At 54.7% G+C, this 15,304-nt stretch overlaps 1 protein-coding gene across 1 annotated transcript in view; it reads right to left on the bottom strand.

The window, feature by feature from the left end:
* Window positions 1-15,304, bottom strand: part of TSKS (testis specific serine kinase substrate) — a 398,477-nt gene that overhangs the window by 179,866 nt on the left and 203,307 nt on the right. The gene's annotated exons all lie outside the window — the stretch shown is intronic.

The following is a 15,304-nucleotide window of genomic DNA, read 5'->3' as shown; positions in this document are numbered from 1 at the left end:
GCTATCTTGAAGCGCATTATAGATTTTATTAATCTGAAAAGTAACCATGATATAGTTACTGTTAGAAAGGCGACCCCGGGGGAGGCAGAAGATGTCTGACTGACCACCCCTAGGTCCACCTCTCCGTTAAGAAGTAGCCGAGCGTTACTGAGAGGCCTCCTGGGTGAGGGCCCTCTCCTAGGATCGCACAGCCGAGTAACCACACACTACAAATGGACACCACACCAGAGGTCGAGTTCGTAAGCTTTATCAGGAAATAAAGGTTGCTGGTTCTCAGCGATATGTACAAGCAGACCGAGGGGTCTGTAAAGTTTCGCAAGAGGGGATCAGGGTAGCGGGACAGTCTCGGTTGGGGAGTAGGAAGGGATACCTTGCACACAGCTCTCAATCCTCGAGCCGGGGGTTCCGAGAGGGTGAGCCGCGGCAGCGCCAGCAGGCTCTTAGGATGGTTCGGCAAAGGTGGGCCGCGGCAGCGCCAGCAGGCTCTCAAGATGGTTCGGCAAAGGTGGGCCGCGGCAGCGCCAGCAGGCTCTCAAGATGGTTCGGCAACGGTGGGCTGCGGCAGCGCCAGCAGGCTCGCAAGATGGTTCGGCAAAGGTGGGCCGCGGCAGCGCCAGCAGGCTCTCAAGGTGGTTCGGCAAGGGTGGGCCGCGGCAGCGCCAGCAGGCTCTCAAGATGGTTCGGCAAAGGTGGGCCGCGGCAGCGCCAGCAGGCTCTCAAGATGGTTCGGCAAAGGTGGGCCGCGGCAGCGCCAGCAGGCTCTCAAGATCTCTTCAGGTTCCAGGAAAACGAGTTCTTCTGGGGTCGGCCGTGACAGCGTCAGCAGGGCTTTCCAGTCCAGGATACAACTGCCGTCCTACTCCGGGGCTGGCCCAGATATAGGACTGGAGTCCTTTGATGTCCGGACCCTCGTGCCTGGGGGTCAGAGGGGCCGGGATGATGGTGTCCAGACACCCAGCAGGGGGGTGGAGCCAGCGCCCAGGGAGGCCGGAGGGCGATCGAAACAAGGCGTCCGGGGACGGCTGGAGGGCCATCGAAACACCCTTCTCTCCGGGATCTGTCGAGTGGCCACTCGACCACCTGGGTGGATCTTGGTGCCTTGATGTCTGGGCTGTGCTGAGGCCTGGGCCGGGGACGAGGCCACGTGGTCGTGACGTGGTGGGCCCAAGATGGAGTCGGGCGCAGCCTCGTGCTTAGGTCGTGAGGGGCTCACGCTGGAGCCAGGTCGGTAGTGGGGGTCCGGGATGGTGGCAGGACCAGCAAGGTTGGGGCGTGCAGGGTCGGGCAAAAGGGCTGCCCGATGCTGGGTGGAGGGCCAATGTCGTCCTGGGCCCGCCATGCGGGAGGGGTAGGACCACGCCATGAGGCCGGGTCCAACACGCGTCCCCCCCAGCTGAAGGCAGGGGAGAGTCACCCATCTTCTTGGGGATTCTCCTCGCCGAGGCGGAAGAATCTGGAGAGGCCGTCAGCATTGGCGTGGTCGTTGCCGGGGCGATGCTCCACAGTGAAGTCCATGCCTTGCAGGGAGATGGACCATCGCAACAGTTTCGGGTTCTCGCCCCGCATCTGCATCAACCACCGCAGGGGCCGGTGGTCGGTCTGGACCCGGAAGTGGGTGCCGAAGAGGTAGGGCCGGAGCTTCTTTAGGGCCCACACGACGGCGAAGGCTTCCCTCTCGATGGTGCTCCAGCGCTGTTCTCTGGCTAGCAGCCGCCGGCTGATGAAGGCAACGGGAAGGTCGATTCCCTCAGGGTTCACTTGTGAGAGGACCGCCCCAATGCCGTGCTCCGAGGCGTCGGTTTGGACCACAAACTCTCGGCTGTAGTCGGGGGCCTGGAGCACAGGGGCGGTGCACACGGCAGTCTTTAGAGTCTCAAAGGCTGCTTGGCACTCTGGGGTCCAGCACACCTTCTGGGGTAGCTTCTTGGAGGTCAGTTCTGTGAGGGGCCCCACAATGCTTCCATAGTCTTTGATGAAGCGCCGATAGTATCCTGTGAGCCCCAGGAAGGCTCGGACGGCGGTCTGGGTGATTGGGGGCTCCCAGGCCCGGATGGCGTCAATCTTTGGCTGGAGGGGAGCCACCCGGCCGCTTCCCACCTGGTGTCCCAGATACGTCACGGACCCTTGGCCGATCTGGCACTTGCTGGCCTTTATTGTTAGTCCGGCCCCTCGGAGGGCCGTCAGGACCTCCCGGAGGTGGGTCAGGTGTGCATCCCAGCGGAGGCTGTACACTGCAATGTCGTCTAGGTAGGCGGCGCTGAACTCTTCTAGCCCGGCCAGCACTCTATTCACGAGTCTCTGGAAGGTGGCCGGGGCATTTTTTATGCCGAAGGGCATCACCTTGAAATGGTAGTGGCCATCCGGGGTCGAGAAGGCTGATCGCTCTTGCGCTCCAGGGGTGAGGCCGATCTGCCAATATCCGGCCGTGAGATCGAAGGTGCTGAGATACTTCGCAGCCCCCAGGCGATCGATCAGTTCATCCGCCCGAGGGATGGGATGGGCGTCGGTCCTGGTGACGGCATTCAGCCCCCGGTAGTCAACACAGAACCGGAGCTCCGGGGGCGTGCCGGGGGCGGCGGCTTTAGGGACCAGGACAACTGGGCTGGCCCACGGACTGTCGGCGGGTTCGACTACCCCCAGCTCTAGCATCTTGGCCACCTCGGACTGGATGCAGGCCCAAACTCGATCGGGCACTCGGAAAGCTCGGTGTCTTACAGGCGGGCTGTCTCCGGTGTCTACATCTTGGACACACCACCGGGTGACTCCAGGGGTGAGGGGAAAACAGATCTGCAAACTGCCCCAGCAGCTGCCGGCAGTCATGGTGCTGCTCCGGGGTCAGGGTGGAGGAGAGCATGACCCCTTCGATGGAGCCGTCCTTCTCAGTGGTGCTCATGAGATCCAGCAGTGGTTCGGAGTCGTCTTCAGCTCCTTCATCGGCCGCTAACAGCAGGCTTAGTTCAGTGCGGGCGAAGTGCGGCTTGAGCCGGTTAGCGTGTAGGCCCCGGAGGGGGTTCCTGGGGGACTCCATGTCCACCAAGTAAGTGACGGGGCTCTTGCGCTCCACCACTTTGAAGGGCCCCGTCCACTTGTCCTGGAGGGCACAAGGTTCAACCGGGGACATGACCCAGACCTGCTGGCCCGGTTCGAATTCGATGGACGAGGCGTTCTGGTCATACCAGCGTTTCATCTCCTCCTGACTGGCTTCAAGGTTGGCTTCGGCAAGTTCCCGGAATTTCCGCGTCTGGTTGCGGAGGGTCAGGAGGTACTGGTAGACATCTGGTGGGGCACCTCGGACAGCCGTCTCCCAGCCTTCTTTGACCAGGCTGAGGGGGCCCCGGACTGGGTGCCCATACAATAATTCGAAGGGGCTGAACCCCAGGGACTTCTGTGGTACCTCGCGGTACGCAAACAGGAGGCAAGGCAGCAGAACATCCCATTTGCGTCGTAGTGGCTCCTCGAGGCCCTTGATCATTCCCTTCAGTGTTCGGTTAAACCGCTCCACAAGTCCGTTTCCTTGGGGGTGATACGGGGTGGTGAACTTGTATGTGACCCCGCACTGTTGCCACAGGGATCGCATATACTTGGAAATAAAGTTTGTGCCCCGATCACTCACGACTTCCCGGGGGAAGCCGACTCTGGAGAAGATCCCCATTAGGGCTCGGCCTACTACTGGGGCCGTGATGGTTCCGAGGGGGATGGCTTCCGGATATCGGGTGGCATGGTCCACCAGCACGAGGATGAAGCGGTGTCCTTGAGAGGTGCGGGGGTCCAGGGGCCCCACGATGTCTATCCCCACTCGCTCGAAGGGGGTGGTGACCACGGGAAACGGCTGGAGCGGGGCTTTGACTTTCCCCCCGCTCTTCCCGCTGGCTTGACAGGTCGGGCAGGATCGGCAGTGATTGTGCACTTCGTTGCGCATTTTCGGCCAGTAGAAATGAGTCACCAGGCGGCTGTAAGTTTTGTCCTGCCCCAGGTGCCCGGCGAGGGGCACATCATGTGCTAAGTTCAAGAGGAAGTCTCGAAATCGGAGGGGAACGACCAGCACGCGGCTGGCCCCTAGTTCGGCAATCTTCTGTTCACTGTAGAGAAGGTCGTTGTCCCAATAGACCCAGTGGGACCCCGCAGGGTCTCCAGCGGCTTGAGTGGCGGCTTGTCGTCGAAGTCCCTCGAGGGAGGGACAGGTGCTCTGTTCTTGTCGGAATTGTTCGCGGGTGGGGCCACCTTCTTGGCGCCACTGAGCTAGTTCCGGCAGGTGGCCGAGCTCGGTGATTTCCTCATGGCTGGGCCCCGGGGGGCCGGGTTCAGGGTCGGTATCCTCAGGGATGGCGGGCGGTGGAGGTGCGGGCCACTCCGGCTCCTCGATCGGGGCTTCCTCCGTTGGGGGGGAGGCCCGGGCGGACATGGAGCGGGTGGTCGCACAAACCCACTCGGGAAGGCCTAGCATCCCCAGATGCTCTTTCCGCTCTACGCCGGCCCAGAGGGAACTTTCCAGGTCGTTCCGGAGGAGGCAGTCCACGGGGGCATCGTCTCGGACAGTCACCTTCAGCATGCCCGACACCCCTCCCCACTCGAAGGGGATGCGGGCCATCTGGCACAAACTTTCAGAGTTGTCAGCCGACTGCACTGGGCACAAGACGTTGGGGAGGATTTGTTCTGGGGTTACCAAGTGGCAGCGGACCGCCGTCACGCTGGCTCCAGTGTCCCGGAGGGCTTCGGCCCGGCGTCCATTGATGGTGACCCATTGGCGGTATTTCTGGGTGTTACCTGGGATCGGGTCTCGGGGGATCATGTCTCGATTACCCAGGCATGCTAAGATCATGGCTGCGGGCTCCCACTCGGCCTGCTCGGGGTCGTCGCCCTCTTCTTCGCCTCCCTCTGCACTCAGGGCGGCGGCCGCGATCTGGCGGCTCGGGGGACCGGTGGTGCCGGGTCGCTGGTTCATCGGGCAGAGAGGGTCGTTCGCATAATGGCCCTGTCGCTGGCATCTGTGGCACGTAACATTCGGGCGGGGCCCGGGCCTGGCTGGGGGGCCTCCACTCCAACCCAGGGATGGCGACTGGGAGGTAGGGGATGACCCCGCGGGGGTGTCTCGGCCCCTGCTCTGGCCTCCTCCGCCGCCTCGGGGTCGGTGGTTCCCCGGGGATCCCTGGCCGTAGTCTCCCATCGGACTCCGGGGAACTCGGTTGCTCACCCATCTATCCGCCTCGACAGCGAGTTTTCGTGGCTCTGTCAATTTGCTGTCGAGGAGGTGCTGCCGGAGTTCGACGAAGCAGTTATTGGAAAGATGCTCCCATAGGATGAGGTCGACCAACTGCTGGTAGGTGGTGACCTGGCAGCCTCTGATCCACCCTTCGAAGGCTCTGCTGTAAAAGTTCACGTACTCCACCCAAGTGGTACCGGGGATTTTTTTACAGTCTCGAAATCGCTGCCGGTACATTTCGGGGGTGAGTCCGTAGCGAGTGAGGAGGGCGGTCTTCATGTGTTCGTACGAGGTCATCTCGGCGTCGGGGAGCTCTAGCAGGGCGTTTCTCCCCTCGTTGATGAACTTCCCCCATAAGCCGGCGCCCCAGTCTTTGAGGGGTACTCGATGGGCGGTCATGGCGACCTCGTAGGCTTTGAACCACTGTTGGATGTCGTCGTTCTTATAGTATTCTTTGACGACCTCCTTGGGTATGTGCACCTTCGTGTCCCCCGGCGGGGGTGAGGTCTTACCCCCGGCGGTGCCGGTTTCTGTTGTTTTGGCCTTGATTTCCAGTTCTTTGAGGCCGCGCTCATGCTCGAGCACGAGTTTCTTTTCTTCGAGGTCTCGTTGTCTTCTCCTTTCCTCTAGGTCTCCTTCCAGCCGTAGTTGCTCGAGGGCTAATTTCCTTTCTGCCAGCTGTATCTCTCCTTCTTGTCGGAGTCGGGCGAGCTCCAACTCGTGGAGCCGGTTCCTCTCTCGTTCTCGGGCGTCTCCGTGGGGGAGGCCTGTGTCTAGGTCTGCGGGTCTTTCCCCCGCCGGGTTCGCGTCGGTCTCCGGGCGTCCATTCGGGCCCGCATTATCTTCATTCTGGGGCGGCGCGTTATTGGCGTCTGCCCAGGCTTGCAGGGCTGATTTAAAGTCCTCTTTGGTGTTGAGGCCCGTGGTAGCGATGCCTAGGTCCTTGCAAAATTGCTTTAACTCCTTGTGGCTGTAATCTTCCATCTTTTCTTTCTGGAATTCCGTTGTCGGTCTGGTTTCCTGAGTAGTCATGGTCGCGGTGTGTTTTTCTCGGTAGTGAGTGAATTACTCTCTGTACGATCTGCGTCGGCTCGGATCCCGTCGCTTGCCACCAATGTTAGAAAGGCGACCCCGGGGGAGGCAGAAGATGTCTGACTGACCACCCCTAGGTCCACCTCTCCGTTAAGAAGTAGCCGAGCGTTACTGAGAGGCCTCCTGGGTGAGGGCCCTCTCCTAGGATCGCACAGCCGAGTAACCACACACTACAAATGGACACCACACCAGAGGTCGAGTTCGTAAGCTTTATCAGGAAATAAAGGTTGCTGGTTCTCAGCGATATGTACAAGCAGACCGAGGGGTCTGTAAAGTCTCGCAAGAGGGGATCAGGGTAGCGGGACAGTCTCGGTTGGGGAGTAGGAAGGGATACCTTGCGCACAGCTCTCAATCCTCGAGCCGGGGGTTCCGAGAGGGTGAGCCGCGGCAGCGCCAGCAGGCTCTTAGGATGGTTCGGCAAAGGTGGGCCGCGGCAGCGCCAGCAGGCTCTCAAGATGGTTCGGCAAAGGTGGGCCGCGGCAGCGCCAGCAGGCTCTCAAGATGGTTCGGCAACGGTGGGCCGCGGCAGCGCCAGCAGGCTCGCAAGATGGTTCGGCAAAGGTGGGCCGCGGCAGCGCCAGCAGGCTCTCAAGGTGGTTCGGCAAGGGTGGGCCGCGGCAGCGCCAGCAGGCTCTCAAGATGGTTCGGCAAAGGTGGGCCGCGGCAGCGCCAGCAGGCTCTCAAGATGGTTCGGCAAAGGTGGGCCGCGGCAGCGCCAGCAGGCTCTCAAGATCTCTTCAGGTTCCAGGAAAACGAGTTCTTCTGGGGTCGGCCGTGACAGCGTCAGCAGGGCTTTCCAGTCCAGGATACAACTGCCGTCCTACTCCGGGGCTGGCCCAGATATAGGACTGGAGTCCTTTGATGTCCGGACCCTCGCGCCTGGGGGTCAGAGGGGCCGGGATGATGGTGTCCAGACACCCAGCAGGGGGGTGGAGCCAGCGCCCAGGGAGGCCGGAGGGTGATCGAAACCAGGCGTCCGGGGACGGCTGGAGGGCCATCGAAACACCCTTCTCTCCGGGATCTGTCGAGTGGCCACTCGACCACCTGGGTGGATCTTGGTGCCTTGATGTCTGGGCTGTGCTGAGGCCTGGGCCGGGGACGAGGCCACGTGGTCGTGACGTGGTGGGCCCAAGATGGAGTCGGGCGCAGCCTCGTGCTTAGGTCGTGAGGGGCCCACGCTGGAGCCAGGTCGGTAGTGGGGGTCTGGGATGGTGGCCGGACCAGCAAGGTTGGGGCGTGCAGTGTTGGGCAAAAGGGCTGCCCGATGCTGGGCGGAGGGCCGATGTCGTCCTGGGCCCGCCATGCGGGAGGGGTAGGGCCACGACATGAGGCCGGGTCCAACAGTTACCATGGCATTAGCACATGTACCAGAGGTGTCAGTCAAATAATCAGTATATCGAGTAAACACTAGGATTCAAACCTTGATTGTAAATGCGTAAAACCACTGTTCTCGTATACAATTCTTGTGCTCTTGGATATTTGAAAAGCAGGCGTCACTTCATTTAAAAAGAAGGTTAATCTCATGTTGAGTCTGTTTTTTTATTTGTGCAATACATGTAATATGTGTAAATTTCTTTTGAACAGAAGCACCTGAACTACAAACAAGCATGCTTAATGACTTTTTAATTAAATGCTTTAGTACCTGTTTAAGCAACAATGTTCTTATGCACTGATTTGCTCATATAAAGTAACTTACATAGGGAGCGGCATATGCCCATTAAATATCCATATTCTAGTACATCCAAAGTATTATATGACTTCACAATATCTATTTAGCACAATATATGCCTCTTGCTCAGGAAATCTACCTTACTAAGAGGTCTCCAGGGGGAAAGACTTGATGCACCATCACGACAGAAGAGGTCATATCCACCATAGATATACTAGAATATCACAAGGATCCCGGCCCAGATTGCTACATATTTTTATAAACCTTTTTAGCCACGAATTAGCACCTGTTCTTATTGATCTTTTCAACTCTTATGCGGGTAAAGGGACCTTGGGTCCCTCTGTGCTTAAGGCAACAGTTGCAGTTGTAGGAGTTTTTGTGCATTAATAATATTTGTGCATTATTGAATGAAATGAATAAAAAAGATTATAAAGCGCAACTAATGCCAAAAGGCTTCAAGACGCTAATAGAAGTTAGTCTTCGGAAAGGAGAAAAATAAAAAGGGGCTAGCTGATGGCTGTTATAGAGTGAAAAGCCAGGTCGTTGAGGCCTTACAGAATAAGGTATGAGGTTGAAGGCTGGAAATCGATGGGAGAAGAGAGTTCCATAACGTGGATGCCGCCACTGAGAAAGCTCTACCTCCCAATCTTGATCTCCTGTACGTAGGCATCATTAAAAGATAATTGCCTGGAGATCAGAGCTGTCTGGAGGAAATGTAACATTGAAATAGATTCCGGAGTTGTTGATGGCCTCTGTTTTTAAGGGCATTGTGGACCAGGCAGCAAGCCTTAAAGGTAATTCGCTTCTTAATAGGGAGCCAAGGAGGTTTCCGAATCCCTTCAGAGACAGACTGGGATTATTGGATGTCAAGACTCAGTCTAAATGGGGGTGGGGTCGCACACTACTCACAGACCAGCCCCTAAGGACTGTGGTAAGTGTAGTTCGTGTTCCGCGATGCATCTTCTTTCGATTCTCTGCTATCTTCGCTATCTTCGCCATCCCTGGACACGTGTTTCGGGGTATTTACCCCTCATCAGCAGGGATTAGGCCATGTTCTGGGGTTGCCGGAGGCTGCCAAATATTGCCAGGTTTAGTACCACTCAGGCGCGCAGGTGCGGGGTCCCAGGCTCGTCATCCATCTGCTCGAGGGAGCTTTAACATTACAAATTGGGGTGGGGTCGCACACTACTCACACACCAGCGGGATCGCCCTTAAGGACTGTGGTAAGTGTAGTTTGTGTTCCGCGATGCATCTTCTTTCGATTCTCTGCTATCTTCGCTATCTTCGCCATCCCTGGACACGTGTTTCGGGGTATTTACCCCTCATCAGCAGGGATTAGGCCGTGTTCTGGGGTTGCCGGTGGCTGCCAAATATTGCCAGGTTTAGTAGCACTCAGGCGCGCAGGTGCGGGGTCCCTCTGGTGTGAGAGTAGCGTGCGATCCCACCCCCATTTGTAATGTTAAAGCTCCCTCGAGCAGTTGGCTGACGAGCCTGGGACCCCGCACCTGCGCGCCTGAGTGGTACTAAACCTGGCAATATTTGGCAGCCACCGGCAACCCCAGAACATGGCCTAATCCCTGCTGATGAGGGGTAAATACCCCGAAACACGTGTCCAGGGATGGCGAAGATAACGAAGATAGCAGAGAATCGAAAGAAGATGCATCGCGGAACATGAACTACACTTACCACAGTCCTTAGGGGCGATCCCGCTGGTGTGTGAGTAGTGTGCGACCCCACCCCCATTTGTAATGTTAAAGCTCCCTCGAGCAGTTGGCGGACGAGCCTGGGACCCCGCACCTGCGCGCCTGAGTGGTACTAAACCTGGCAATATTTGGCAGCCACCGGCAACCCCAGAACACGGCCTAATCCCTGCTGATGAGGGGTAAATACCCCGAAACACGTGTCCAGGGATGGCGAAGATAGCGAAGATAGCAGAGAATCGAAAGATGCATCGCGGAACATGAACTACACTTACCACAGTCCTTAGGGGCGATCCCTCTGGTGTGTGAGTAGTGTGCGACCCCACCCCCATTTGTAATGTTAAAGCTCCCTCGAGCAGTTGGCTGACGAGCCTGGGACCCCGCACCTGCGCGCCTGAGTGGTACTAAACCTGGCAATATTTGGCAGCCACCGGCAACCCCAGAACACAGCCTAATCCCTGCTGATGAGGGGTAAATACCCCAAAACACGTGTCCAGGGATGGCGAAGATAGCGAAGATAGCAGAGAATCGAAAGAAGATGCATCGCGGAACATGAACTACACTTACCACAGTCCTTAGGGGCGATCCCGCTGGTGTGAGAGTAGTGTGCAACCCCACCCCCATTTGTAATGTTAAAGCTCCCTCGAGCAGTTGGCTGACGAGCCTGGGACCCCGCACCTACGTGCCTGAGTGGTACTAAACCTGGCAATATTTGGCAGCCACCGGCAACCCCAGAACACTGCCTAATCCCTGCTGATGAGGGGTAAATACCCCGAAACACGTGTCCAGGGATGGCGAAGATAGCAGAGAATCGAAAGATGCATCGCGGAACATGAACTACACTTACCACAGTCCTTAGGGGCGATCCCTCTGGTGTGTGAGTAGTGTGCGACCCCACCCCCATTTGTAATGTTAAAGCTCCCTCGAGCAGTTGGCTGACGAGCCTGGGACCCCGCACCTGCGCGCCTGAGTGGTACTAAACCTGGCAATATTTGGCAGCCACCGGCAACCCCAGAACACAGCCTAATCCCTGCTGATGAGGGGTAAATACCCCGAAACACGTGTCCAGGGATGGCGAAAATAGCGAAGATAGCAGAGAATCGAAAGAAGATGCATCGCGGAACATGAACTACACTTACCACAGTCCTTAGGGGCGATCCCGCTGTTGTGTGAGTAGTGTGCGACCCCACCCCCATTTGTAATGTTAAAGCTCCCTCGAGCAGTTGGCTGAGGAGCCTGGGACCCCGCACCTGCGCGCCTGAGTGGTACTAAACCTGGCAATATTTGGCAGCCACCGGCAACCCCAGAACACGGCCTAATCCCTGCTGATGAGGGGTAAATACCCCAAAACACGTGTCCAGGGATGGCGAAGATAGCGAAGATAGCAGAGAATCGAAAGATGCATCGCGGAACATGAACTACACTTACCACAGTCCTTAGGGGCGATCCCGCTGGTGTGCGAGTAGTGTGTGTCCCCACCCCCAATTGTAATGTTAAAGCTCCCTCGAGCAGTTGGCTGACGAGCCTGGGACCCCGCACCTGCGCGCCTGAGTGGTACTAAACCTGGCAATATTTGGCAGCCACCGGCAACCCCAGAACACAGCCTAATCCCTGCTGATGAGGGGTAAATACCCCGAAACACGTGTCTAGGGATGGCGAAGATAGCAGAGAATTGAAAGAAGATGCATCGCGGAACATGAACTACACTTACCACAGTCCTTAGGGGCGATCCCGCTGGTGTGTGAGTAGTGTGCGACCCCACCCCCATTTGTAATGTTAAAGCTCCCTCGAGCAGTTGGCTGATGAGCCTGGGACCCCGCACCTGCGCGCCTGAGTGGTACTAAACCTGGCAATATTTGGCAGCCACCGGCAACCCCAGAACATGGCCTAATCCCTGCTGATGAGGGGTAAATACCCCGAAACACGTGTCCAGGGATGGCGAAGATAGCGAAGATAGCAGAGAATTGAAAGAAGATGCATCGCGGAACATGAACTACACTTACCACAGTCCTTAGGGGCGATCCCGCTGGTGTGTGAGTAGTGTGCGACCCCACCCCCATTAAGAAACAGTCTAGTAGCTTCATTTTGGTCCTGCAGCAATTTAGTACGGTCTTGTTGATGTTGAGATAAAAGCCATTGCAATACTGCAGTCTGGACATAACAAGTGTCAAAGCCGCCTGTTTTTGTGCCTGAATAGGAAAGAAGGGAAATACTTTTCTCAAGGATTTAATTATCCCAAAACAGGTAGAAACTGTCTTGTTTACCTGCAAGTTAAATGCTAATTTTGTGACAACCAATACTCCAAGATTTTTTGCATAATCAGTTGGAGTAGGTAAGGCCCCCAGCCTGTCAGGCCACCACAGATTGGACCACACGGAGGGTTGCCCTCCAAAGATCAAGACCTCCGTCTTGTCCCCATTCAGTTGTAGGTAATTTCTCTCCATCCAAGTGGCCACTGCCTGCATACAGTTTTAAAAATTAGAGGCAGTCGCATTGAAGCCCTTGGCAGATCCTGCTTGCTCGTTTCCGGTGGCAGTGGAGGAGATGCAGATTTTCGGTGCAGTATCCGGGTGCAAGCTGAATTCACAACAATCCCAAATATTCATCCTTACAATCCTGTCCTAAAACTGGGGGTGCTACTTTCCCTTCACCCAAATCTCTGTGCTCCCAGGCAAGGCTCTTACTTGGGGAATAAAACTGGCAAACACTCTGCAGGACACAAAGACGACTAACTACCAGAAGCTCCTCCAACAAATCCATGGGAACCTATGGACATGATCCATGCAAGAGTTCTTCTGGCTGGGTAGAATAGCTGATGGCCTTTCCCAGGATCCTATTCACATTCCAAACACTACTGTTACAACCCCCTCATAGTACACTTCAAACAATACAAAGGGAAATAAACACTATTATTTGGGAAGAAAAAAAAAACTTTGTATCATATGTCGCTTGTGCTGTCACACTGACTCGCATGGGAGAGAGGACTTGGTACTCCCAACTTTACACTGTACTATTGAGCAACTCTTCTGAGTCCCTTGGTGGAATTGTCTTATGATCGAACAGAAAAGTACTGGTGCTTTATGGAGCAGCAAGTACTGACAATCCATATCTGGAAAAAAATGTGGGTGCGCAGAGACCAAAGACTGCGGGGCCATACTCCTCACAGGGCACTAGGTCCACAATGAAGACATGGTTCTTGGTGGTAATAAAATAGGGCATCAGAACTTACCCTTCCCCAATCATGCAGATCATTAATAACCGTGAGTATACCCCAGCGCTAGAAGGAAACCAATTCCAAGCATGGCAACAAGCGAAGTGCAAACACATAGGGGACTTGATTGACGTGGATAGAATAAACATGTTTGAGCAAGTGAAAACAGACTGGGCCGTCAGGAAACAGAGATTGGACTACACAAAAATTAGATACTACATGTCAAACAAAGAGGTAAAAGAGGCAGCCTGAAGACCTGTAACACCATTTGAGAGATGGCTACTGGTTACAAATAATAACAAACACATGCTTTCATAGCTATAATCTCTCTTGCATCGCCCACCTCCCTCGGATTAAAGCCACAAGCGACATATGATGGGAGACAAAACTGGGGTTGTACCCTCATAGATAAAGAGTGGGGAAACAAACATCTTAGAACATGAACAACAGCCTTATTTCTCGCTGGTAGAGAAACTATGACACATAACTTCTTACATGGTACCACACCCCTACCCAAATCCATAAGTGGTCCCCTTGGAAAACAAAGCTCTGCTGGAGGGAATGCGGGCACACAGGGACACTCTTATCCCCACTGTGGTACTGCCCCAAACTGTCATGGTAATGGCGTATATATTACTAGATGATCTAGATAAATCAGCAGCCTTAAATTCCAGTATTTCCCGGTGTATACCATACTGGTGCTCCCGAATAAACTGTTCTAGCTACTTCACTCGCTAAAAGGTAAACAAATGGCTCAGGCTTTTTGTGCAGCACATCAAACAATCTTATTTCACTGGTGGTCCGATAAAATCATAGAACAAAAACGGCTCCATCAAATGTTGGCATAGAGAAGCTAACCAAGTCACTGTGGCGAGTAGATATTGTTTCATCCTCTCTGATTTCAGGGAGTTAACCTGTCACAGGTATTTGGAAGTATTGCAAATTTTAGATTCATCAATGAATGATAACCCACAGCCAATATTGAGCCGATAGTAGACTGATGACAGTGTAGGTGCAAGGGGTAGTGTGGTACTAAGGTAGGGACCGAAATCTGTGTATGTAGAGTCTCTCCACACTATGCAATCTCCTGAATAGTTGTGATTAGGTGGAGATGAGTGGGGAATAGATAGTTTGATGCTGTTCAACACCACAAGGCGGTCTCCGGGTTGTAGGCTACAAATCTTTGTATTTGCTCTATTTTGTTTTGTTTTAGAAATGCTTATTAATAAAATTGATCCATAAATACATCATCAGTCTGAGGGATTAGCAAATCACTTTAAGAACAAGCATTGGCATATCCAATAGGTCTCGCTTTTGGGACCTTCTAAGTATGAAGTTATACAGAATTTGTACTGAGTTTTTCCAACCAGCGTACCAGTAGACCAATATTACATACAATAGCATCATGTAAGCAGTGGTCGAAGTGGGGGCAAAAAAGTAGGGGAACTGTGGGCAGAGACTCAGGGGGCGGGAATAAGCAGAGGATTGGATTAGTGAGCGGAGTCGGAGGTGTGGCTAAAAATAGCAAAACATACCCAGATCGAGCCTCCCCTTCCCACCATCATTCTGGCATCGATCAATACCCTGCTTTATACATACCCATGTTCTGTCCTCTCTTTGCCACCATTACTTCCTGGCATCGCTCATTACCGTACTTCTGGCACAGCAGGGTTGAGCCGTCCTCTTGCCAACCTACATCTTGGCCTCACTCTTAACCCTGATTCCAGCAAACCCAGTTCTACCCCTCCCCAATTTTAATTCCTGCCAACGCACATTACTCCGCTTCTAACATACCCAGATCCTGCTTTGTTTTCGCCCACTCTCACTTCCTGGCATTGAACAAAATTCTGCTTCTGGTATAGCCAGGTTCAGCCCTACCCTTGCACCCTTAGCCCCTGGTATAGTCGTTAGTATGCTGCTACCATACTTAGATCCAACCCTCATCTCGTCACCCTTAGGTTCTGGCTTCGCTAACTACCCAACTCCTTGCATACAGGGTATATCCCTCCTGTCACCTTACTTCCTGGCATTGCCCTTTACCCTACTTCTAGCACCCCAGGATCAAACCATTCTGTTGCCACCCCTATTTTAAGGCAACACTAATTACTTTACTTTTAGGATGTCAGGCGCCACCTCTCCCCTCACCATCCTCACTTTCTAGCACTGCTCATTACCATGCATCTAGCATACCCAAATACAGCCCTCCCATCACCACCCTTACTTCCTGGCACTCATTACCTTGCTTCTAGCATACCCAGCTTCAGATCTTCCCTTACCGCCTTTGCTTCATGTTATAGTTTATTGCAATGCTTCTACCAAACTTAGATCTAGCCTTCATCTCGTCCTGCTTAGTTTCTGAAATCACTCACTACAAAACTTGGAGGATACCCAGGTACAGCCTTCCTCTGACCACCCTTACTTCCTGGCATTGC

The sequence above is a fragment of the Lissotriton helveticus genome, chromosome 7, assembly GCF_964261635.1.
Source record: "Lissotriton helveticus chromosome 7, aLisHel1.1, whole genome shotgun sequence".
Classification (NCBI taxonomy): domain Eukaryota; kingdom Metazoa; phylum Chordata; class Amphibia; order Caudata; family Salamandridae; genus Lissotriton; species Lissotriton helveticus.
The sequence above is the reverse complement of the archived record's forward strand: the minus strand, read 5'-3'. Positions and strand labels throughout refer to the sequence as shown.